Here is a 17,722-nt window from a genome sequence, read left to right as displayed (position 1 = left end):
TCACCTTTAAGTATCGTACTATTTGCTACATTCTTCGATGGCCAAACAAATGTCCCGGTGCACGTAACTCTGTCAGGCTATTGCATTTGGTACTTCTGTCGATCAATTTCTTATCTTGTTAGTTAGCCTACTGCATCCAACCAGCGCTGAAGTGTAGTACCTACCCTTTCCGTTCAGAGTTAATGTAATGTGTCTTTGAGTTAATTTAATGGCGTTTTCCATTTGGGGGAGCTGTTTTTGTATTGGGGGGAGGTGAACAAGTCATCCGATTTGGGGGGAGTTGACTCGTTTTCGGGGGGAGTGTTTTCATTTGGGGTATGTACTCATATTAGGGGGGGTCTTTTGCACTTCAGGGCCACCGTAGGAGGGGTAATAAAAAACAAGATAGCGCTAAGTGATAAATTACACTGGATAAAATAGCTCTACTTGTCTTGGTGTAATTTTGCAGCAGGTAGGCTAGCAGAAATATGTTTATGTTAGCCTACTCCGTTAGACAGAGACTTAGTTTTAACATGCCGCAGTGCTGTGTCCCATGTTGTTGAAATAGATCGAAGTTTAAAAAAACAAGTGACATTCAACTGTCATTCTAGCGCGAGCGGGCTACGGGACACATTTTTTTCTGCCCAAATCAACAAATCTGCCATATGTTAAAAGCATACCAAATAATGTTCTTAATGTAGCTATTAACCAAACATGTTATCCCAACTATATTTTCTATAAAGGTCAGATAGGTAGAACTTCATAACTTGCTTTGGCTGCAGTCCAAAACAAGCTAATTAGCACGAACCATCATAACCACAATTTATCAGACTTAATGAGTCTTCCCAAATTCTTTCAGAACAAAGGTTATAATAACCCTCCTTATGCACTAATACCATTCATTAATACAATCTCATCATAGACTAACTGTTTATCCCAAACATTGTGTCAGGCTCTTCATAAAACATCCAGTAAAACTTAAAATCAAATTACAATCAATCTCCAAATTAAACTATATTTTAGTTATTTTCTCTTTCTCATTTGTAACCAAATTGCTGATTTGTAACCAAATCTTAAAAACCCTACCTTTTACTATTTTGACTTAAACTGTTTTCCCATATACCTAAAGTATATGTGACAGTTCCCTTCCATTTTTTTCTGCCCAAATCAACAAAGCTGCCATATGATGGCACTTGTCTCTGCCGATTGGGCACTCGCATGTGCTGTAGGCTACCTGACTGCCTGACCCTCATCAAAAACAAATACAGGTGGGTTAAACATTTGAATGCTTGATAAGTAGACTATAATGCAGTAAATAAACAAATAAATAAATAATAAATAAAAAGGCTAAGTGAAATTTTCGGTGCGTGCATTAAACCTGTATCATAGTACCACCAAGAAATAAAAACTACTTTCACCCCTGAGCATAACAATATTGAGATTATCAGACATGATTTATTCATCTTTGTCTTTGCCTCAGAATAACATGTCAACAATATATAATGACGCAGTAACATGCCACAACATTATAACTAATTATATTAGGCTATAATTACGTTTGTCATGCCATGAGCAATTGACGCAACTCTTTCTCTTTATGACCCTGCATGCAGCTAAATGGTACAATTTGCTATCCAGAGCCTCAACGCGAAAAAGTAAAACATCTTGACTAGCACTTTTTTAGCAAGGTTTGCTAGCCAAAACTCTAAAATCTCTGGCTATCTGTTGCGTGTGTGCAGTCTTTTATTTACTAAAGTAGTCATAGCAACCCCAGGCATGGAAAGTCCATCTTCGCACTCTGATACCGATCAACCAATGGGGTTAAGGTGACACCGTGACATACATTGATTGACAGCTTACCTCATTGGCTTAAGGCCAAGGAAATACAGAAATAAATGTACACAGAAATAAATAAATGTACACAGAAATCAATAAATACAAAAATAAAGAAATAAATACAGAAATAAATGGCCATGTAAATAAATAAATACGTAATTAATATTTTTTTCATACATTTATTTTTATATATTTACATTTTTTTGCCCCTCCCTGAGTCACCTTCCCGTGTCCCAGTGATACTGGAAGCTATGTTGTCGGGGGCTTTATGCCCCTGGTAGGGTCACCCAAGGCAAACAGGTTCCAGGTGAAAGACCAGACAAAGCGTGGCTCAAAAAATCAACCATGAAGAAAAACATTAATGGTTCTCAGTTGCCCCTGCCCGGAAGCGGGTCACCGGGGGCCCCCCCCTGGAGCCAGGCCCGGGGGTGGGGCTCGATGGCGAGCGCCTGGTGGCCGGGCCTTTTCCCATGGGGCCCGGTCGGGCACAGCCCGAAGAGACAATGTGGGACCCTCTTCCAGTGGGCTCACCATCCGCAGGAGGGGTCATGGGGGTCGGGTGCAGTGTGAGACGGGTGGCGACCAAAGGCGGGGGCCTTGGCGGTCCGATCCTCGGCTGCAGAAGCTAGCTTTAGGGACGTGGAATGTCACCTCGCTGGCGGGAAAGGAGCCTGAGCTGGTGCGCGAAGTAGAGAGTTTCCGGCTAGATATAGTCGGCCTCGCCTCGACGCACAGCATAGGCTCCGGAACCAGTCTCCTTGAGAGGGGCTAGACTCTCTTCCACTCTGGAGTTGCCCTTGGTGAGAGGCGTTGAGCTGGGGTGGGAATACTTGTTTCCCCTCGGTTCGGCGTCTGTACATTGGGGTTCCCCCCGGTGGACGAGAGGGTAGCCTCCCTCCGCCTCCGGGTGGGGGGACGGATCCTCACTGTCGTTTGTGCTTATGCACCAAGTGGCAGCTCAGAGTACCCACCCTTTTTGGAGTCTCTGGGGGGGGTGCTGGAAAGCGCTCCTCCCGGGGATTCCCTCGTCCTCCTGGGGGACTTCAATGCTCATGTGGGCAATGACAGTGAGACCTGGAGGGGCGTGATTGGGCCCCCCCAATCTGAACCCGAGTGGTGTTTTGTTGTTGGACTTCTGTGCAAGACACGGCTTGTCCATAACGAACACCATGTTCAAGCATAAGGGTGTCCATATGTGCACCTGGCACCAGGACACCCGAGATCTCAGTTCGATGATCAACTTTGTAGTCGTGTCGTCTGACTTGTGGCCACATGTCTTGGACACTCGGGTGAAGAGAGGGGCGGAGCTGTCAACTGATCACCACCTGGTGGTGAGTTGGCTTCGATGGTGGGGGAGGACGCCGGTGTCAGAAATACTAATCTATCAAGCATTGCACAGTCAGTCGGTGAACAAGTTTAAGAAAGCTTTATTGCTTGCGGCCGGCCCACAAGGAGACAAAAACATCACACGCCATTGTGCTACAAAGTTTGTCTGCTAGCATGTTGCGCTAGCTAGCTATTTAAGCAGAACCGCTCTTTACAGTCATTGGTTAAGACAAAGGCATGCAAATGTTCCATTGCTCTTCTTCATTGGCTCCTTGCATAGACTTGGTGTGCGTGCGTGTTTGAGTGCGTGCGTGTTTACGACATCAACCCTGATTGAAACACAACAACAACAGGATCTCCTGATGTCGTAAAAGCTCCTTCACAAAAGGTGTCAACAAATGGTCACCAGACCTAGAGTCTCCATCTATAGCCTTTGTCACACAGCATCTCATTAAAACCAACAAACCCCCAACATCTTCTAGTCTTCAGCCCCAAGATAAGGGTCTTGAATGTTTACTCACAGCTCAGATTTGGGGTTAGGCCTTTCTTTGCACCCAAGTAATACTGAACACAGAATCATTCTTATACAGGATAAATATGTTACATCTTCAATTTTTCCAACAGCCGGTCAGGCCTGGCCAAACGTAATGTGAGGGTCTGCTGGGAACGGCTGGCGGAACCCTCTGTCAGAAGGAGCTTCAACTCCCACCTCCGGGAGAGCTTCGATCATGTCTCGGGGGGAGCCGGGGACATTGAGTCCGAATGGGCCATGTTCCGGGCCTCTATTGTTGAAGCGGCTGACCGGAGCTGCAGCCGCAAGGCGGTCAGTGCATGTCGCGGCGGTAACCCTCGGACCCGGTGGTGGACTCCGGAGGTGAGGGATGCCGTCAAGCTGAAGAAGGGGGCCTATCGGACTTTATTGGCTGGTAGGACTCCTGAGGCAGCTGATGTGTACCGGCAGGCCAAGCGGTACGTGGCTTTGGCGGTCGCGGAGGCAAAAACCCGGGCATGGGAGGAGTTCGGCGAGGCCATGGAGAATGACTTCCGAACGGCTTCAAAAAGGTTCTGGACCACCATCCGGCGGCTCAGGAGGGGGAAGCAGTGCTCTGTCAACACTGTATACGGTGCAGATGGTGCGCTGCTGACCTCAACAGGGGACGTCCTGGATCGGTGGAAGGAATACTTCGAAGACCTCCTTAATTCCACCAACACGCTTTCCGACGTGGAAGCAAAGTCTGGGGACATCGGGGGGGGGGCCTTCTATCTCTGGGGCTGAGGTCGCCGAGGTGGTTAAAAAGCTCCGCGGTGGCAGGGCCCCTGGGGTGGATGAGGTCCGCCCAGAGTTCCTTAAGGCTCTGGATGTTGTTGGGCTGTCTTGGTTGATACGACTCTGCAACATCGCGTGGACATCGGGGACAGTGCCTCTGGACTGGCAGACTGGGGTGGTGGTTCCCCTCTTTAAAAAGGGGGACCGGAGGGTGTGCTCCAACTTTAGGGGGATCACACTCCTCAGCCTCCCTGGGAAAGTGTATTTAGGGGTCCTGGAGAGGAGGGTCCGTCGGATTGTCGAACCTCGGATTCAGGAGGAGCAATGTGGTTTTTGTCCTGGCCGTGGAACAGTGGACCAGCTCTATACCCTCTGCGGAGTCCTGGAGGGTACATGGGAGTTCGCCCAACCAGTCTACACATGTTTTGTGGATTTGGAAAAGGCGTTCGACCGTGTCCCTCCGGGGGCTCATCTGGGGGGTGCTCCGAGAGTACGGGGTACCGGATTCCCTGATCGGGGCTGTCTGGTCCCTGTACGACCGGTGCCAGAGTTTGGTCCGCATTGCCGGTAGTAAGTCCAACTTGTTTCCGGTGAGGGTTGGACTCTGCCAGGGCTGCCCTATGTCACCGATTCTGTTCATTACCTATATGGACAGAATTTCTAGGCGCAGCCAGGGTGTTGAGGGGGTCCGGTTTGGTGACCTCAGGATCGGGTCGCTGCTTTTTGCAGATGATGTGGTCCTGTTGGCTTCATCGGGCCGCAACCTTCAGCTCTCACTGGAGCGGTTTGCAGCCAAATGTGAAGCGGCTGGGATGCAATCAGCACCTCCAAATCTGAGGCCATGGTAATCGACCGGAAAAGGGTGGAGTGCTATCCGGGTCGGGGAGGAGATCCTGAACCAAGCGGAGGAGTTCAAGTATCTCGGGGTCTTGTTCACGAGTGAGGGAAGAATGGAGCGCTAGGTCGACAGGCGGATCGGTGCGGCGTCCGCAGTGATGCGGGCTCTGCATCGGTCCGTCGTGGTGAAGAAGGAGCTGAGTCGAAAGGCGAAGCTCTCTATTTACCAGTCGATCTACGTTCCTACCCTCACCTATGGTCACGAACTATGGGTAGTGACCAAAAGAACGAGCTCGCGAATACAAGCGGCCGAAATGAGCTTTCTCCGCAGGGTGTCCGGGCTCTCCCTTAAAGATAGGGTGAGAAGCTCGGTCATCCGGGAGGGGCTCAGAGTAGAACCGCTGCTCCTCCGCGTTGAGAGGAGCCAGCTGAAGTGGCTCGGGTATCTGATTAGGATGCCTCCTGGACGCCTCCCTGGTGAGGTGTTCCGGGCACGTCCCACTGGGAAGAGGCCCCGGGGAAGACCCAGGACACGCTGGAGGGACTATGTCTCTCGGCTGGCCTGGGAACGCCTCGGGGTCCCCCAGGAAGAGCTGGTGGAAGTGGCCGGGGAGAGGGAAGTCTGGGCCTCCCTGCTTAAGTCGCTACCCCCGCGACCCAATCCCCGGACAAGCGGCAGATGATGAATGGATGGATACATTTTTTTGTGTATAAATACATTTATATATTTATTCATTTATTTTTAATTTTGGCAGGTTTGGTCCTCCATACTCGAGGACTTGACTTCACTTAATTCTTTCCATCGCTTGATACAGTTGCCATACTATAATTTGACCAGCAATTATCCCTAGGGAGAAGATGTATCGAACGCTTCGAAAAAGCGATACTTTTTCACAGGCCCGGATGCAGCCTGCTTTGACTGGGGGGGTAGTGAACATTTCTGGGGGGGCATCATGATAACGGAAGGGGGTCGTATAATTTTTTATATAACCATTATGTTAGCATTTTTGAGTCTGCTTCACAATCCGAGTGTTAATCAGGCACAGAGCCATACATTATAAACATTCGGGGCTTAACCCAAACCCATGACATATCCTGGGTTTGGTTTGATGCTGGATATAGGATCGTCCACAGTGCGAGCCACAGTGCGAACATTTTTGGGCATTCATTTAAGTGCAAAATAGTTTTTGGAGCTCAATGTAAATTAAACCGCCGCTGCTTCCTTTGGTAAAAACCTTGTCTATGAAGGTGATTTCTTAATAATTTCTGGCTCCAAATTATCGACAGGGGAAGCAGAAACATGCATGTAACTTAGCTGAGTACTCTAACCAAGTATGAGTGCGATGCCTACCTTGGCTAAAATGTGCACGTTTGCAGAACATTGCAGAGCATTGGATTGCTGTCATTCAAACCATGCTTGCCTTCAACCACAGCAGTGGTAACGATGGTACCGAGAGACAGGGAAGTGCTTCCACTAGGACGAGCACGCTCTGCTTGCTGTGGAGTAGGCTATGAGTTTAATATCCCTTGTCGCAGGGGCAGTAGTAGATGGTTTTGGGATCAGAAATCGATGCATGATAAATGGTTTTTCTCTGTAGGTACAAACACGCACGCAAAGAACAAGCTAACGAAGCTAAAAGACTAGCCTACTGTAAACGTCTTTAACCCGTGTATCTTCTACGAAAACAAATAAAGATTAAAACTGAAGCAGAAGTAGGAAATTCCAGGGTTTAACATTAAACACCAATGCTAAACTTTACTATTCGTCAAAAATCCTCCACAAAAGACTGATATACAATAACTTTGAGAACAGTGGCAAGAGATTCGAGGTTGATTTCACTTTTATCGGTAAACGTGGATGCGGAGCTCTAACCTACGTTGCCCATTATCAACCAGACAATCACTGGGGAACCCTTTTAAAAGATTGGAAAAAAAAGCATATTACTGAAAGCACTAACAGACTTTTTCATAACTTCAACATGTAACCATATAATTCAGAAGGAGCTTGGGGGGGGGGGCGCGGCAGAAATCTGGGGGGCCGCGGCAGAAATCTGGGGGGGCACAGCCCACCCCAGCCCCCCCCCCCCTGGATCCGGCCCTGCTTTTTCGACACAATCGTGATAAAATAGCACGTTGCTTCGGAAAGCAATAGTATGAACCTGCACAGCCGGAGACCCCAGAGAGCCGGAAAGCTGCAGTTTCAGGACCGCAGTTCTAGGACCCTAACAGCGCCACCTAGCAAATTGAAAGGCACTGTCACTAGATCGCAAATTCACAATATAGAAAGGTATAATATTTCATAGATGTCAAGATACAGTGTAATTTGATAAAATTAAGTAAGCAAATTAAGGAAGATAAAATAAAAATAAAGAAAATGTGGAAAATATATCAATGTGATAAAATGAAGTAGGCCTAAGCAAATGAAGGAAGATAAAATTGCCTAAAGAAAAGGTGGAAAATATATCAATGTGGACAGATGTGTGATGTCTGGAGTGGCCTTAAAAGTTTTCTGGGACTACAGAGAACTGATGTACACCCTGCAACATGAGCCTTAAGGATTGTGGCACCTTTGCAGATACTCTGAACTTGTTCTAGAGGGCTTTACTTCACCAAATAGCCAAAGTCAACAAAGCATTATGTCCTGATAACATCAGTAATAACAAGCTGGAGACCTGCTACAAACAACTGGCCCTGTCTTCTGTAACTGTTCAACTGGTCCTTGGAGGAGCTATCTGCCTTGTTCCAAAGAAGAGCAGACCCAGGCTTCCCAATTACTTCCAACTTGTAGCTCTTACATCAGTGGTGATGAAGAGTTTTGAATGTCTGATACTTTTGTAACTACAAGAGACAATCCAGAACCTGGTAGATCAACTCCAGTTTGCCTACATGAAGTGTAGAAGTCTTGATGATGCTGCCCTTACTTTCCTGCATCATGCACTCGCATCTGGAAAAACTAAAAGCACATGCTAAGGCTTGTGTTTGTGGAATATCTGTAATTCCTTTAACAGAATGTAACCACATCTGTTGGGAATACAACTACTAAACATGAGTAAATCCTTGATTCATACTGCAGATAATTAAATTCCACACACACACACAGGGTTCTGTCAAAATATTTATGCAATGTACGTATTCTGTGATTTGTTTCATTATTTAATTTAATGCTCTATTATACACAAACATCAAAGTTATCTGAGGAAATACAAGTTTAACTCTAACCTGTTATACTTTAATTTATTTAATGTCATCATCACAAAAAAATCATTTTCTTTGAGTAATGTGGGATGGTGGTGCTGCGGAGGATCCACCGCTTCCTTCTCTGCTGCTGGTGGTGAACCTCATGGTGGATGAGGTGGATGGGCTGCATGAGGATGCTTCCTTCGGTGTGGATGGGCATGCTAGATTATGTTTTGACTCAAAACAATGATCACATCAGTGGATCAGATCATCTTTCATATTCCTGTAAATACTGCACATGCCTGTGTGCATGCTACATTTTGGATGTGTCTGACACCACAATGTTCTGGAAAAGTGAAGTTCTATTCTATTTGCTATAGCTTTTGCAGTCACTCAATCTCAACCACAAATGTGTTATGTTAGAGAGGCAAGACACAAGGTTGACTCTCAGGGCAGATTCAAGATATACATTGTCATTGTTTGACAATTATTCAAAATAAACAATCACCCCTCCATATCACTCCATATCCCTCCATCTAGACCTCCATACAACTTTATCCTTCAATGAGACATAGAAGCAAGAAAAACAAATATAAAAAAACATTATGGATATTTGACTTTTCCTGACCTTTCAATATTCAAACCCCATATTGTGAAGTTGGTAGTAGCACTACTTACTAGTTGAATGGTCTCCCTTCGGTGCTAAATTGTTTAGATATCCCTCCCTCTCAAACTCCTCCACTTCACTGAAAAAGTACAGACAATATTACTTCTAGGTAAGCATAAATATCAGTTACCCTAACAAAGTAGTGTACATTAATTAGCATTACTTAAGTGGTTGATAATAAAGGTATTAATAGTAGATTATAAGGTTGTATGGCATTGTGCAGAAAATGTACATTCTCTACTTACCTCCGATGATAAACTGGTCCAGAGATGAAGACCTTTTCTGCATCCTGCAGGGACAGATTCCTCAACATACTCAGGCCGTAGCCTATATGATGGCCTACAAAAATTATATGGTTAATTTTTAAGACAGTAGGCTGCAAATTTAGTTTAGCTGACAGATCGAATCCACTTGCTTTTAACCTATCATTTTTTTTGTTTGTTTTATTAATGTGCTGGCTTTATCATAAGACACTTAAAGTAGTTGGACTTGCCAAAATCGCACTATGGTTTCAATAAAACAAAACAAATAGTCTATAAGTTTGTGTAAAATTATCATAAGTGAACAGATAATTGTACCAGAATTGTTTTGAACGTTTAGCTAACTTAAATATGTTCAACAATACTTGATTTACATAAGCTACGTCACGCTACTGTTTCATTAAACAAATAATTTTGTTTTTAAGGAAACTATGTGTGTAGAGCTAGCCAGCTAGTGCTATAACTACTGAATGTTAGCTCTAGCGTCACTGTTTCCAATCCCGACCGCTGTAAACTACTATTGTCCAAACCAGAACTGGGTTTGGACACCCAGTTTCCGGTCTTTTTGCCACCATTTTCTTTTGCAATCGCTAGCAAAGTGTAAGTAATATTATTTTAGGCATACCAAACAATCTATGTGTCAAATTTCATAAACATATATGGGCGTTTACATGTCTAAATAATTTAGGAAAGTTACATTGATGAAAGGAGGCTGAAAGACCACTCGGGCGACGCTCGGGCGACGCTTTTTACTATGACATGAGAAGAGTTCAACAAAACATCCAGCAGGTGGTGGTAAACAGTCAAATTGAGATTTTATCGCATAGTTTGGAGATGTTGAAGCGTGATATCTTATTGTCCCCGTATATATTGACAGCATTATAGTAAGTTTGGTGACCCTGGATCAAGTTAATATACCCGGAAAAACAGCAGCAACGAGTGATTACTACGAGTATAAGTGCGGTCGGGTTTAGACAAGGGTAGCGCACGGCTAATTTACTGGCGCCAGCGTCTTTTTACCGGCTCTAGTAAAGGATAAGCGAACTCTAATTTTTTTTACAATATTTAGTTCGAAAGGTAAGAAGTTAAAGCTTAACATGAAATCAGTAAATCAGCTGAAAACGTGATACAATCATTTTTATCAATATTTGAAGTGGCATTTTATCAGAATGTTAGCAAAAAAACGGTTGGGATTGGACACAGTGACGTTAGCTAATTAAGTAGTTTGTTTGACTTTGAAAACCACTCCAGTGTCTTGAAATGATTTAGACAGCAAAGTTGACGCTGTCGGATAAAACGAGGGGCCTGAAACTGCGTTCCTGAAACTGCAGCTGTCCGGCTCTCCGTGGTCTCCGACTCTGCAGGTACCCCCTACTCTCGGAAAGCTTTGTTTCCCCCATCACTAGTATTCCTTAGCCTGGTCCTAACCTGTCTCTCGTACATTTCATTTACAGAGAGTCTGGCCTCGCTCCATTGACAAGCGTTGACTTCCTTGTAGGCAAAGCGTGGCAGTTCTCCCCAGTTCTCCCCATAGATATAAACACAATAGCTGTGTCTACTACCGCGCACTTGTGCACTTCGAGCACTGACTTTCAGTGCTTAGGGCGCTTCACTCACAAAACCATTAGAATTCAGTGCACTGAAAGTACCCGGTTGGCTGCAAACGGCCCCAAAAAAACTGTGTACAACGATGGACACTACTAGCCCTAAACGGGCGCCATCTTGGCTACTAGCGGAAGAGCCCTTTCGGCAGCTTTTTCCACTTGGGGTGGAGAAGCGCGTTCATTTTGGCAGGTTTGGCGAGCAGATTTGTGTCCGTCACTTCCGCCAAGTGTTTAACGCAAGTGTTCCATTTTAGACAGCACTTATCAGCGACGGAGTGCACTGAATATGTAAGTGCACTGTATTGCAGTGTACTTCGTAAAGTGTGCGGTAGTAGACACAGCCTAGATGTCTCGTCCGCATTGCTGGACAATGGAGTCGAACGTCCGCACACTACAGTCAACTCGCTCACCCATAACATTGGTTGATGCATGTACTTTTTAATTGACCATAACTTGCTAAATTTTCAACCGATTTTTAAACGGTTTGGTTCGTTATCAACATCAGAGATGTTGTTATGCCACTGTTATGCCTCTTTCTACGAGTCTTTGGATAATTTTTCACGTGACCTGCATAGGCTCTGTACTGGTAGCTAGAAGAAACGAATGATTTGTTCATTTCCCGACTCGGTCTTTCTACGAGTCTTTGGATGATTTTTCACGTGACCTGCATAGTCTCTGTACTGGTAGCTAGAGGAAACGAACGATTCGTTCATTTCCTGACTCGGTCTTTCTACGAGTCTTTGGATCAGTTTTTCACATGACCCGCATTGTATTTTTTAGTAGAGGAAACAGTTTCCTCATTCCCTTTCACGTGGCCACTGTTTTAGTAAGACGTGAATAATATTCGCTCAAATCATCATACTGACTGTTTTTTTTATTTTCACTTTACATTAGCATTTAATTATCATGGCAAACAATTACACTGCACTAAACTGTTAGTGTGATAATAAATGACCAAATCATACAAACTGTCATGATACATTATTTTAATGCAGGAATTTCTTAAGAACTAGTATCTGCTGGTGCACATGTCATGCACTAACCTACATGAGAATATGATAAGTGTTTGCAGTGGACGTATAGCCTCCCCAAACAAATTATATAAACACTTAAAAGTCGCTTTCAACATAGCACATCTTGCACAAATCCACCAAATTATTTTAATATTTTAGCAGCGGGACTTCTCGACAGTTCACCCTTGAATTATATGATATCCCCGGTAAAGCGGAAGTGCAAATACAACGGAAGTGCGAAAATATGAAGAAAAAAAAGTGGGCGGTGCGAAATAAGGTAAATAGACACATTTTTTGTTTGTAAACATTCGGGATGAGCGCGCAATGTGGTTGCAGAAAACCGGGAAATGTTAGCCTTTATAATGGCACACGGTCCTTACAAATAGTTAGATTTAAAAAGACCAAAAAGGTCAAGGAGGACAGCCTTTAAGAGAGAAAGCGATTCCCAATTGATCTGTCACATCAGAATTTTTATTTGGGTCATGGAAAGTCTTGAAATTTGAGTGAGAATGTTGCCCGGTAGACCGCATTGTCTTAGGCGGCAGCCAGTCTCTTGTCTTGGTCGCGTCATGTCACAAAGTTCATAATTTTACAGTTTGGTCCAGTGGCGAAAATCTGCTATCAACTTTGGGGGGGACAATTATATGACATTTTCTCAAGAGCAATTTCTGGGGGGGTGTGGTAGAAAATTCAAGGTGGTCTGTGTAAATATGAATAGTCGAAGATGGAAGTTTCAATACAATTTATTAAGACTATACAATTTCATATGATTAAACAAAGTACTTTGTGATCAGTCTCAACAAAGGAGGAGGTGTTATCCACACAGATCGTTCGTAGGAGTGATAGTGACCATCACACATGTTCAACCTTATATAAACTTTAGATCAATGGCATTCTGTAAGGTCAATCAATCAATGTAGCAAACTCTGTGATTAGCTAACTCAACTTAGTGACAGCTTAAAACAATACATTTCCACCAAGAGCCCCAAAGTTCTTTGTTGTCACAGCTCTCCCCAGAGCAGTAGATAATAAAGCCACAGGGGTAGACCAGTCAAATGGTCAACTGTCCTTTGTGTGACCATCTTCAAACAAGATCTTAATTAACATCACCTATGAAACAGTCACCACAGGTGACAAGAACAATACAACCAAACCCACATTGTCCTTAGACCAACTGTCTCTTCCCCCCAGGGGACAATAACTCTTTCAGGTCACCCAGACTTCCTGTCTCTTACCAATGAACATAGAAGATTATAGATTTCATACACATGCATATGACCAAAATTTCTACAACATTCCATACTTTTTTTTTTTTTTTTAACAACAACATAAACCAAACAGTACATTAAGAAGAAGAAGAATCAAACATCAACATAAATATGCAATACAACTCAGTAAAAAGCATCCATACCGAATACAAACATACACAAAGCAAATGCATTCCCATCAATCTAAACATACCATTATATTTAGAAGATCAGAAGCAAACATATTAACATCGTCATCTGTAAATCTGATGTCATACTATCATTCACATTAACCTCTTCTTCCATCTTCAGTTGGCTATATGCAATCTTCTTTCAGGCATGTGTAGTCTAGTCAAACCAATTGCAAACGACGATCAAATTGCTCACAGCAACTTTCAACGACACCGCATTGTACTTTGCGTACAGCTCGGAAATTTCCTTGGTACTACGCAGAACGCGCATCTTCTCCTTCCGTCTCCAGGCAAGGCGCACGCTTACAATGGCTAGCGTGTATCCATGTTGCTCTCCCCTCCCGGTCTTTTACCGCCGAATTAGTTGTCAGGAGAATGTAGTATGGCACCAGGACTTTTCAGGTCCTTCACCACGATCCAGTCCCCTGGTATCAAATTATGCAGCGGTCCAGAACTTAATTAACATCACCTATGAAACAGGAAGAGTCAAGGCAGCTTGATCCATTTATCTATCTCACCACAGGTGACAAGAACAATACAACCAAACCCACATTGTCCTTAGACCAACTGTCTCTTCCCCCCAGGTGACAAGAACTCTTTCAGGTCACCCAGACTTCTTGTCTCATACCAATGAACATAGAAGATTATACATTTCATACACATACATATATGCATATGACCAAAATTTCTACAACAGGGGGACACCAAAATTACTGCTGCAACACATAGCCTACATTGTAATATGTTAAATGTATATTGAGGAACCATAATTAATACTAATAGTAACTGAAGGGTTGTCTCAACTTGTTCAAATGTAGTTAAGTAGTGTTTCAAATGTAGTTAAGTAGTGTTTCTTATCAGTCAAGTATGAATACAGGTGTACAGTATTTACAACCAGCAATACCAATAAATGCCAGTACATACTGTACACTGTATGGTTGCAATTTATGTAATTACATTGGGCATGGTGCAGTCTTATCTAAAATAATCTCCATGTGTAATCAGATTCACTCAGTGTGCTCCACAATGCACAAACAGGGCTAATGGCTGCTGCCTCCTCACAATTGCCTGTGCACCTGTGTATTTTCCTGCCATGTTTGAGGCACCATCGTAACTCTGCCAACGTAAGCCAGACATGGGCAAATTGAGCCTCAACAACACATCAGTTACCACTTTTGCAATGCACCCTGTATAGCCCAATAAACTCCTTGTGAGGGACAAGGTCATGGTCAACACAACGCAGGCAGACACTCTCCTGTTCAGCACCAGAGACATCTTGAGTACCATCAACAATTACTGAAATTGTACAATCGGAAGAGATCTAATCTCAGCTGCAATGCATCAAATTACTGTATTGGCCATGATGTTCAGAATTTCATTCTGTGGTTTTCGGCCTGTGCACATTGTGGTACGCTCTGTTAGCCATTTCAGTAAAATGGGATCATCCTCTTCTGCCCTAAGTTTCAAAAGCTGGTATAAATTCTAATTGTCATCGGTGTGGCCTCTAAAGGCTTGTCCCTGTCTTACAACATGCTGTGCCGAACTATTTTCATTAAGCAATGCCTCGAGTTCTCCTACTGCTTACCCCACAGCAGTCACTAGTTTAAGTAGAGAGTGGGGGTATCCATGGCATAGTCCAATTATGTTCCCTATTTTCCAAGTCTAAAGAAGACCAACTTACCTGAGATTCCCTGACTCCCTCTTCCCGCTCTGCCCCCAGTTCTATTCTCTGTGTGTGATCTGGTGCCTGCTCTGCCTAATGACATAATTATGAAACATTCAATAAGCATTTCACATCATTTTTATGAACATTCTATCAACTAGTCTTTGCGATTAGGCCACTAGGGTTCTTACTTTGCGTTTTGGTGTCCTGAAAAATTCTCTGATGTCCATCTTCCTTTTTTCTGCCATTTTTCTACCACACACAAAATGTGCAGGTTATTTACAGAAGGAGATGGGCTTCTATCATGTATTACCATTCTTATGGAATGGGCTTCGATATACCAGCTAGACAGTCAGCTAGGAAAGGTGAAACGGATTGCATTGACAAGGATTGACAGCTGTATGAGTGTCATTTTAATATAATTCATGTTTTGGTTTTATATTGGCTGGCTTCCCAGAATAGCTGAATTTGCAGAGCTAGCGAGCACCAATTCCGTTTGTGTGGTATTTGCCATCATCTTTGCTATCGCCAGTTTACTCCAGATCGTGTGCTTCAAAGTCTGTAGAGACAATATAGCTTTTTGCAACAAAACCATTTAACATAATGTAGCGCCCTCTCAGGCCAGTTGACTACGCCACCCTTTGAAGTGAGCTAATTTATATCTGAGCAAGGGGAACTCAATAATGCTATTGCACAGTTTATTTTGAGAAAGTATAAAAATGGTCTTTATTAATAAATATTGGTTGGTTGGTCACCAGATAAAGAAAATAATAATAACATACATGGACAATATGGGGGGCTGGGGAACCTCGGCAATTGGCCACTAGAATAACTGACGTCAGGCCAGGTCTTTATAACACACGTGGTCTTGTGCACACTCAATAACATGTGTTTAATTCAGGAAAAATGCACTACAATATTCAAGACACTTGTGATACGTGACCAAGCAATTAAGAGTTCCACTACAAACACACCGCACTCTCTGTAGGTTACTAGGGTGAGAAACTACAGAGACCGGCTATGGATAAGTCATAGTGGCCTTACCAGCACTGAGGTTATGAGCTATGAAGGGGGAAAGGGTGACACGGACTGGAACTAAAGTAAAAAGAAATAGATAAAAATAAGTCCACTCTAGCCTGCGCCTCACACTTACACCTATACATATACGACACCGGCCGATAGGCTAGAGGAACTTAAACCGACATAATAAAGTAAAGAATCTATGAGCGGCACCAATGCATCAAACACACATTTACAAACAAAAAAGGAAAGAAAGAGAGAACAGCAACTAGCACGTCTGTGTAGCTGCGCGGGTCTGACACTGCAAGCATATAATACACTGGTAAACAATACATACACACTACATCATTATTTTCCCAGATTGTTCGACAACCAGAATAATACAAGACCGCGGCTACGTTTAATAACGTACCTTGTTACAGACAATAACACGGAGTCACTCCCCCACACGCACATCGACATACAGCGGCTCCGCTATGGAGTCAAATTAGGGTCAATAATAATTTGCAGGAGCAGAAAAAGATTAGCAGGAGCAGAAGAAGATTTGCAGGAGCAGAACAAGATTTGCGGGAGCAGAACAAGATTTGCAGGAGCAAAAATTGTTTTGCATCCGTTAAAAAAGTGTTGTATTATGCGAAGTATTTTTGACAAACACTTTTTTTTACGGATGCAAACCTTTTTCTGCTCCTGCTAATCTTGTTCTGCTCCTGCTAATCATGTTCTGCTCCTGCTAATCTGTTCTGCTCCTGCGAATCGTGTTCTGCTCCTGCGAATCGTTTTCTGCTCCTGCAAATCTTTTGCCGTGTCAAAATCGGGTCAAAAAGGTGTCCTATCAGCACGTTGCTTGTTGAGTAGCCAATCATAATGCTGCTCACCAACCATCCAATAATGGGGCAGAAGATTCTAGCGCGGCGCCAAGTTCTCTGATTCAACATGGAGGAGCCTGAGGCAAATGCATCAGTGACACAGGTGGGTTAATTACAGGTTAATTACGTCACGGAACATGCCAATAAAGTTGTATGGTTAGCTACATACAACTTAAGACACCTTTGCGGGCATCCCAGAGTTTGTTAAGTTCCATATTTAGTTCATGTGGTCGCTGCTAATGTCAACACTTACTAATATGAGAAGAAAAGGGTCAAACTAGCTAACCTAGCTGAAGGTTGACTAGGTTCAGTTTCCAATCTGAATAATTATAAGTGGTCACAAGTTGGAAAAAAAGGTAGCGTGGGATACTTTATGCGACCATTAAATAAACTGTTCTAGTGGAGTTTGTGGGCTCAAAAGCGTAGCCTTTTGAACTCGGATTGGAATCAGATGCATGTGTGGTTGTCTGTCGCATATATTGCGGCCTTCCAAAATATTCTTGTTGCAATTGACTTTACTGGTAAATGTAGCGAAACACTGGTGGTGGCGATGCATTTTACAATGGAAAGAGCTTTTAAGAGTTTACAATTTGCGTAGGGTGTAGGCTCTTATACAAAAATGGTTCATTGTATAAATAAATGAATGTATTTTCTTTACAACTTTGTCAGGTGGGAAGTCATCTTCTCAACAGACTGCAGTTGAGATTGGAGCAGGCCTCTCAACGACAGCCCATGGACCTGGATTATTTAGATTTCATTTGTTCGAGTG

Source organism: Hypomesus nipponensis, chromosome 17 (assembly GCF_054491055.1).
Source record: "Hypomesus nipponensis isolate SF chromosome 17, ASM5449105v1, whole genome shotgun sequence".
Classification (NCBI taxonomy): domain Eukaryota; kingdom Metazoa; phylum Chordata; class Actinopteri; order Osmeriformes; family Osmeridae; genus Hypomesus; species Hypomesus nipponensis.
The sequence above is the reverse complement of the archived record's forward strand: the minus strand, read 5'-3'. Positions refer to the sequence as shown.